The following is an 8,599-nucleotide window of genomic DNA, read 5'->3' on the forward strand; positions in this document are numbered from 1 at the left end:
GTATGTACATAAAACTGTAGGTGGCAACCTCCAATTTAGTGGAGGCGTCCTCTCCCCTGCTGCCTGAAAAAGGAGTGCTCTGTAAGATGGTGCCTGTTTTTATAATCTAAAGACAAAGCATGGTTTTTCTTCAAAACTATGTTATTCCTATGCAAATGTATGCAGACTTAATTGAGTAATTAATTAAAAACCATACAATTAATCAACGAAAGAGTTCTTTAAATGAGCGACAGCCCCAATGGAAGTTAAGTAATTTTATGTACTCAGCATTTTTTATTCTTCATGTAGAATTTCTTCCCCGCCCCCACACTTAAGCAAAAAAAATAAAATAAAGTGGCTTTGCATCTTGTGGGTGGGGTGTGGGTGTTTGAAACTTTGCAATTCCTGGAAGAGAATTTTTTGCCCTGCCCTTAAGTGTTGAACTGAAACACAGGGGCTGCTCTAAAGCAGGTTCAGCAGAATGGTTAACCTGGCCCCAAATGTAGCCTCTGAATGTTAGTCATCAGTGTAGGGCCTGGCAAGCACACCGGAGCACCAGAATGGAGGGCAACTGGAACCCAATGTGTGCTAGAGCTTTCCCAAGTCTGTAAATAGTGCAAGAAGCATCAAAGCAGTCAGACAGGTTTTCCTAGGTGAATCTCACTTCAGAGATGCAAATGTACCAGTTGCCTTGGCTTTCTTTCAAAAAAGAAAAAAAGCATGGGAGGCCTTGTGGGGAGAGTATGTGTGAGTGCCAGATTTTGCTCCCCTCCCAAGTCTATCCTCAATATACATCCTGGTCTACCTTAAATGGTCAGTGATTGAAGGAGAGCCCTGTGTAGCCCCAGTTCCAATTTATGTAAAGGGAAGGGGGAGCCAAACACTTTCTTCCAACCTGGAGACTATGTATATCATGAAAACCCAGAATTGTGAAGAAAAATGGAATGCTTCAAACTGTACGAATGATAGAAATAAAGCAAATTTGCATACTTGCCTATTTTGCATAATTCCTCCTGTTGTGACGAGACTGGGCATGTTGGGAAACCTGCAAAGGACACCTCCCTTATCCCCCGTTTCTGTTTACAGTCTTTGGGACAAGATACCTTTTTCTTTAAAAATAAATAAATAAGCGAAAGTTGAAATTCTCAGGCTGAATTCTGCTTCCAGGATCTATTATGTGCTTTCATAATGCAGCTGCAGAATTGTGAGTTAATTATGGTCTTGGCACCTTCCCAGTTGTGAAACTATTGCCTGAGAAATAGCTCTGCTCTAGGTCTTTGAAAGTTGAAAAGGAAACACTCCCCATTTTCAAAAACCTCCGGAGCTGATGTCACTCCTGTTGCAAAATAAAATATAGAGATAGGCTGTGCATAATTGCCTGCTGGGATATTCTTACCAAGCAAGAACGCCCCCTGGAGCATACACCCATTGCTTGAAAATAACAGTTTGCAGTGCTGCACAAAGGAATTGGTAAGAGATGCATATTTGGGGGAACAGTCCCACTTCTGCATTATTTGATCACGAACAAGAAACAAACACCTTACCTGCTGTAGATGTTGAGCTGCTGTGATAACTTGCTTTTTGTCTATAACAGCCAAGGTATTTAGTCTTTGCAGATTTCAATACGATGGTACCAAGTGGTTTTAATTTTAACCTTTGTTCTCGGTGGGGAAAATGGTAGTTGTGGGTTACGTGAGTTTGCAAATTCTTAAAAGGTGCAGCTGTGTCAAGTCTGTCTCAGACCACATAAAGAACAAGCATTCTTGTAGCCACCTTTAAAAAACGTTAAAACGTTTCATTGGCTGGTTTGAGCTTTGTTGTTGTTCAGTCGTTCAGTCGTGTCCGACTTTGTGACCCCCTGGACCAGAGCACGCCAGGCATGCCTATCTTTCACTGCCACCCGCAGTTTGGCCAAAATTGGGAGCTCAAAAAGTTTGGTTTGAGCTTATGCCCACATTAAAATCTTTTGGTCAAGAGCTGCAGGATTAATGCCATGAAATGGATCAATGAGACCTGTGGTGAATGTTAACTTGTCTCCCAGAGTTTTCTGTGAGCCGTATTCCAGCTGGTGGTGGCCAGGAAGTTCCTGTTTAACCACAAATGTCCGGAGGGTTTGGGATCTGTCTTGCATCTACTAGAATAGAAGCTGGCCCTGCTATGATTCATCAGGGCAGATTTTAAATTTTGATGATAATTGGGCTGCTTGAAACAACTCTTGACAGTGCAAGTAGCCACTAGGTGTCCTCACTCTTCCACATTTGGGAGGAAATGTCTCATAAAATGTGTGCTTCATCCTTTTCTGATGAAGAAAGAAAGCTTTATTTGCAATAATCTAGTTTGACCCTTAAGACATTAATGTATTGGGTGCACAGATGCCATTTCTTCATCCAATTGTTGGCTGCGTCTTCAATGCAAATAGAAGCATTGCAAATAAAAATTTATTGTATTTATATCCCACCGTTTCTCCAAGGAGCTCAAGGTGGTGTACATGGTTCTCCCCCTCATTTAATCTGCACAACAGCCCTGTGAAGTTGGTTAGTCTGAGAGGCAGTGAGTGGTCCAAGGTTCCCCAGTGAGTTTCATGGCCAAGCAGGGATTCGAACCCTGGTCTCTCAGGTCCTAGTCCAACACTCTCGACCACTGTACCACACTGGCTGTCAATGCACATTAGAGACTTTGAAGGCTTGGGAAAAACAGCAGAAGTCAAGCATGCCCATTGGACATCAACATGGCTTGTGTTCTGCAGTTCAGTTTCTTTCCTTGGGATTTTTACATGCCTGGCTCTTATTAGATGGTATTTTGGGCTGCTGGTGAGAGGGGTGTGTGTGTTGCACATCTAAGCACTTCCACTAAAAAAACACACCTGTGGTCAGCTCCCAAAACTGCAGTGAAAAACCCCACATAGCAGACTTCCCTTGACAGGTCGAATTTCCAATTGTAGCGACCATATTCTGCTTTAGCTCCCTGGTCCATAGTTGCCAGTCTTCCAACTCTCCCTTGCTTGCTCACTTCCTAACAGCACATAACTCCATTCCTCTGTTCTTAGCTCCTCCTTTCTTCCACTCCTGTCTTCACCACATACTTCTTCCCTCAGGTTCTTGCTTTTCAGATCACTGCCTACTTTGTCCCACTTTCCTTTGCTGCTGCAGCTCTTGCCCAACCTCCTAAGTACTCTTCCTTGCCCCCTAGCATGCAGCTCCTTTTCATCTTACATGCTGTGAAGTTTCTTCAGCTCTCCCTCTCTGATTTAACACCTTTTCTTTTCAATTCCCTATCTGTCCTTACCTGGCAAGTCTCATTCTCCACCTATCCTTTTTGCAAGTTGCTGTGTTCTCATCCTTCATCTGTGTTGCCTAGAAATTCCCTTTCTCTTAATTTCCATAGGTCTTGAGGTCCTCTCCTGAGTTTCCAATCTGCCTGTGTTGGAGGTTTTCACCCCAGCCAAGCCAAACTGACAATGTCCCCTTCCCTCAGAGAAGCTGGACTGCCCAACTGCTCCGTGAGGAGCTAAACGTTTTCTAATGACACCAACAAGCAGCAGCAAAGGTTTCACCACCCTAAGTACTATACTAGATAGCCACTTCTTAAATCTGCAGTGTTAAGTAGGCCTTGTATATTAATTTTAACAATGAGCAGGCCCTCTCTGAAGTCTTTGCAGTCTTGCGGTCCCCTCCCGCCATTCACATTTATCAGCCACAAAAGCAGACAATTATCCAGATGTTGCAATATACCATTAATTATTACCTTTGGGCTCTTTTTATTTGCAGTACAGGTGAGTCACTGGTGAAATTATCCCACAGACTGTTTTCAAGGATGCTGGCCTTTCTGGAACAGCAATAGCCACACCTTGAAAAACAAGGCCCTAGTTGGCTGACTCACCCCCATTTCCAACCTCTGTTGTATTCTCAACAGGAAATATGCACAAAACAGCACTGTGCTTTGACAAAGCAAGATAGGAAGAAAACCAGTGTCTGACTCCCATGACACTGGAGATGCAGTCATGCTAACCAATTATGGGAGTTGTTTGATGTACGATGGTTCTCATTGTACATTCTGTCCTCAGGTACACCTGCCTGAATTCAAAATACTATTGCCTTGGGACTAGTAAATGGTCTGGATGCTGCAGATGCTGTAGATGGTTGAGCAAGGCAGGTGTAGCACTCATTGGGATTAAGAGATCACTGGAAGCCTCTTTTGTAAGAGCCCAGACAGAAGCACAACATGAGAATAACCTTCAGGAAATATTAGACCTTTAAAGCACAGTCCAAGCCCATTTCCTGCTTCAATGAATTCTGGGCACTGTAAGTTTGTTAAGAGTTGCTGGGAATTGTAACTACGAGGTGCAAACTACATTGACAAAATCTCTTGGAAGGCTGGAGGATGTACTTTAAAGGCATAGTGTGTGCACAGACTTAGTCTTCCATAGTCTGCCTTCCATAGATTAAAAAAACCAGTCGGCATGTGCCTTCAGTTCAAACTTTTTTTTTCAAATACGGTTGCCCAATTATACATGAGCAACAGTTCACCATAGACTTGAGGGTCTGTAGTATGTGAAATATTATTATTATTATTATTATTATTATTATTATTATTAATACCCCACCCATCTGGCTGACTTTTCCCAGCCACTCTGGGCGGCTCCCAACAGAATATTAAAAACACAGTAAAATATCAAACATTTAAAAACTTCCCTAAACAGGGCTGCTTTCAGATGTCTTCTAAAAGTCAGATAGTTGTTTTTTCCCTTGAAAATCTGATGGGAGGGTGTTCCACAGGGCGGGCGCAACTATAGTTACTTATTTCCTTAATATCTGATGGGCGGGCATTCCACAGGGCGGGTGCCACTACTGAGAAGGCCCTCTGCCTGGTTCCCTGTAACCTCACTTCTCACACTGAGAGAACCGCCAGAAGACCCTCGGAGCTGGACCTCAGTGTCCGGGCTGAACAATGGGGGTGGAGATGCTCCTTCAGGTATACTGGGCCAAGGCTATTTAGGGCTTTCAAGTTCAGCACCAACACTTTGAATTGTGCTCGGGAACATGCTGGGAGCCAATGTAGGTCTTTCAGGACCAGTGTTGCATGGTCTCGGCCACTCCCAGTCACCAGTCTAGCTGCCGCATTCTGGATTAGTTGTAGTTTCCGGGTCACCTTCAAAGGTAGCCCCACGTAGAGCACATTGCAGTAGTCCAAGCAGGAGATAACCAGAGCATGTACCACTCTGGCGAGACAGTCCGCGGGCAGGTAGGGTCTCAGCCTGCGTACCAGATGGAGCTGATAAACAGCTGCCCTGGACACAGAATTAACCTGCACCTCCATGGACAGCTGTGAGTCCAAAATGACTCCCAGGCTGCGCACCTGCTCCTTCAGGGGCACAGCTACCCCATTCAGAACCAGGGAGTCCCCCACACCCGCCCGCCCCGTCTCCCCAAAACAGTACTTCTGTCTTGCCAGGATTCAACCTCAATCTGTTAGCCGCCATCCATCCTCGGCAACTGCAGCAAAGGCATGAGGCCTTATTCTTCATCTGCATATATTTGCCTGCATGGGCACTAGAGACACGAAGCAACTGTGCCCTTTTACAAATGGAGAGTCCTTTGGTTCGCAGAAGAGTGGGTGGATTTTGAGGAGTCATAAACATTTGTTTCTGGAGATGTTAGATGGTGTTGGATGCAAGTAGCAATTCCTGTACTTTCCCCCGTCACTTTTCCTTATCACATAAAGTCTGATCCTTGGGGGCAAGTGGGCTTCTTGCGCCCAATCAGCTATAACTGCACAACCTGATATTGCAGGTATGCGATGGATTCCCAATCCTTTCAGGTAATGGATCTCTGATAACAGGCCAGGGGAGGTGATTTTTGCAGATTTCTATTTCCCCTAACACCCTCCCCCAAAAGCATTCAATGCAGAACTGGAAGGGCCCCCAACCCCCCCTGGTCCTGGAGCAGATGGGGTGGGGGGAGGCCTATAGGGTAAATTGATGAAAATCCTCTTCCATTAGTCTCTGGATCAAAAGCCTTTCTGTGAATGGAAAGGTGTAATTGGATTTGGCACTTCTGCAGATGAGGGACAGCCAACTGAAACCTGAAGAATAACAACTTGCACTAACAGGTTTTTAAAAGAGGCTGCGCCAAGTGGCAAGGAACAAAATAGGTACTCTCTCTATTGCTCTCCACCGTCCATTCCAGCTGGGTAAATAGTAGCTGGGGGTAGAAGAGCAGGATTTAGACCCAGGAAATGTCATAGAGGAAAAGGTTCGAAGTACAGTGGTACCTCGGGCTACGACCTTAATTCGTTCCGGAGGTCCGTTCTTAACCGGAAACCGTTCTTAATCTGAGGCGCGCTTTCACTAATGGGGCCTCCTGCTGCCGCCACGCAGTTTCCGTTCTCATCCTGGGGCAAAGTTCTCACCCTGAAGTACTAATTCTGGGTTAGCGGAGTTTGTAACCCGAAGCGTTCGTAACCTGAGGTAACACTGTACCCCAGCACTGCTGTGGCTCCAATCACAGATCAAAGGTCCCTGCAGCCAATTTGAACCTAAATTATGCCAAATCCCATATGCTTCAGCCTTCCAGTATGATATTGTAAACACACACACACACATGCCTTGTGTTGAAGAGAGCCTGCTGCATGCAACTCTGCAATTCGTTCAGATGCCGCAGTGAAGCTGTCGCTGAAGATGGTCCATTCTGCTGTGTCCCAAGCATGACTGAATCAAAGGTCTAGCACACCACCCTGGTGCCCTACAGCTATTTGGGGCTAAAAATCCAGTAAGTAAATGAGAACAAAAAATGGTAAATCTGAATTAAGTGTGTGTGTGGGGGGGGAATATGGGATAACTTTTTGTTGTGGTCTCTGCAACGCCCCCCCCCCCCAAATGTGCACACATGCATGATTTCACAACAAATTTGTGTCAAAGCACCTTAAATCACACTGGACTCAGTGGGACTTTGAGTAGACAGAGCATTGCACTGTCAACATTCCAACAAATATGCACAAACACACACAACTATCAGATGCAATTTCCTATCCATCGGTTTTTTCCTGTCTAGAGTCATCTCTAGAAAAATCCCTTCCTTCTAGGCCTTTCGTTTGTTAATCTATATCCTTTTAAACCGTGTGTGTGCGCAAGTGCATTGTTTTCGTTTATTACGCTATGTATTTTTGTGTTGTTTTATAATAAACCGCTCTGTGATCCTTGCATGAAGGGTTGTACAGAAATTTAATACATAATGAGTATGGAGCAGCCGGTAGATTTCGTTAAACAGTTAATGTGCACACGTCTAGATCAGTCGCCTTTTCTTTCGAAAAGACAATGTATGCATGCAAAGACATGTTTCTCCAGTTTGCAGTTTTAAAAGCCTGAAAGAACTTGAATCCGACTTAATATTCCTCTTCCACAGCTGAGATAAAGCAAAACGTTGCTAAAAGGTAATTAGTCTCAACTGCTTTGAATATAAGCTGTTACAAAAGAGAGCTGTGTGTTGCCTTAGCAGCAGCAGTATCAGGTATGGCAATTCATGAACATTTGAATGACTTCCCAAGTCCTGTTTGAAATGCGTTTCTCATCTGCACATGGCAACACATAGACACGGAAAATAAGTCTTGGAAGAAAACGAAAATTAGGTCACTTGCAGATGTCTCTGATATTGATGGGACTGAGAAAAGATGCTCACCTTAGCAATCTGGCCACAGCATTCTGGACCAGCTGAAGCTTCTGAACACAAAGGAAGTCTCACTTAAGAGCACATTACAGTTGTCCAGGTAGGATGTAACTAAGGCATGCATAGCCATGGCCATATCCAACATTGCAAGGAAAGGGCACAGTTGCTGCATGAGCTGTAATTGTGCAAACACATTCCTGGCCAGCACTGAAAGCTGGAGAAATCCAGAACATTCAAACTACAAGCCCGAATCTTCAAGGGGAGTGTAAGCCCAGCCAACACTGGTTGAAGCCTTATTGTGTCGAAGTGGGGCCATTCCACACTTACCACTGCTTTCCCTATCAATTTTCTTCTCACAAAAATTTCCAGTCTTTGGGGGAAAGTGGGTTTGTTGTGCAAGCCCTCCCAAACGGGACTATGATTGGGCAGCCTGAATTTGCTGATAATATGACTGAATCCCACGCTAAAATGGCGATGGTCTTCCACAACAATGCTTCCTTTGCACAACTCACATAGCTGTGGTTCAGACACATTGTTGAGATATTATAAAGTGGCTAAGTCTGCTTTCCGCCTTGGTATCGGAAAGCGGCTTACAGACCCACGGAAGCAACGAGTGGCACCTGGTTTTCCATTCTGCAGGGCATTTTGCAGGGCTGGCCCAGCCATGAGGCAAGGTGACTGCCTCAGGCGGCAGGATCCACAGTGGCAGCAGCTCCTGCCCCCTCCAAGGAATGTATTTCCTACATGGTGGCAGCAATGGCTGCAGCGGGCACCTTGGAGACCTCTTGGTGAATAGGCACTACTGGTCTCTTCCCACTGTGTTTCCAATGCAGATCTGTATTTCCCTCTTGTTTCTGATGCAGATCTTCACTTAGCCCTTCTTCCCTGGTGGGAGGCACCATTTTGTGGTTCACCTGAGGTGCCAATATGTCTCGGGCTGACCCTGGCATTGGGAGGTA

Source organism: Lacerta agilis, chromosome 11 (assembly GCF_009819535.1).
Source record: "Lacerta agilis isolate rLacAgi1 chromosome 11, rLacAgi1.pri, whole genome shotgun sequence".
Taxonomy (NCBI): Eukaryota; Metazoa; Chordata; class Lepidosauria; order Squamata; family Lacertidae; genus Lacerta; species Lacerta agilis.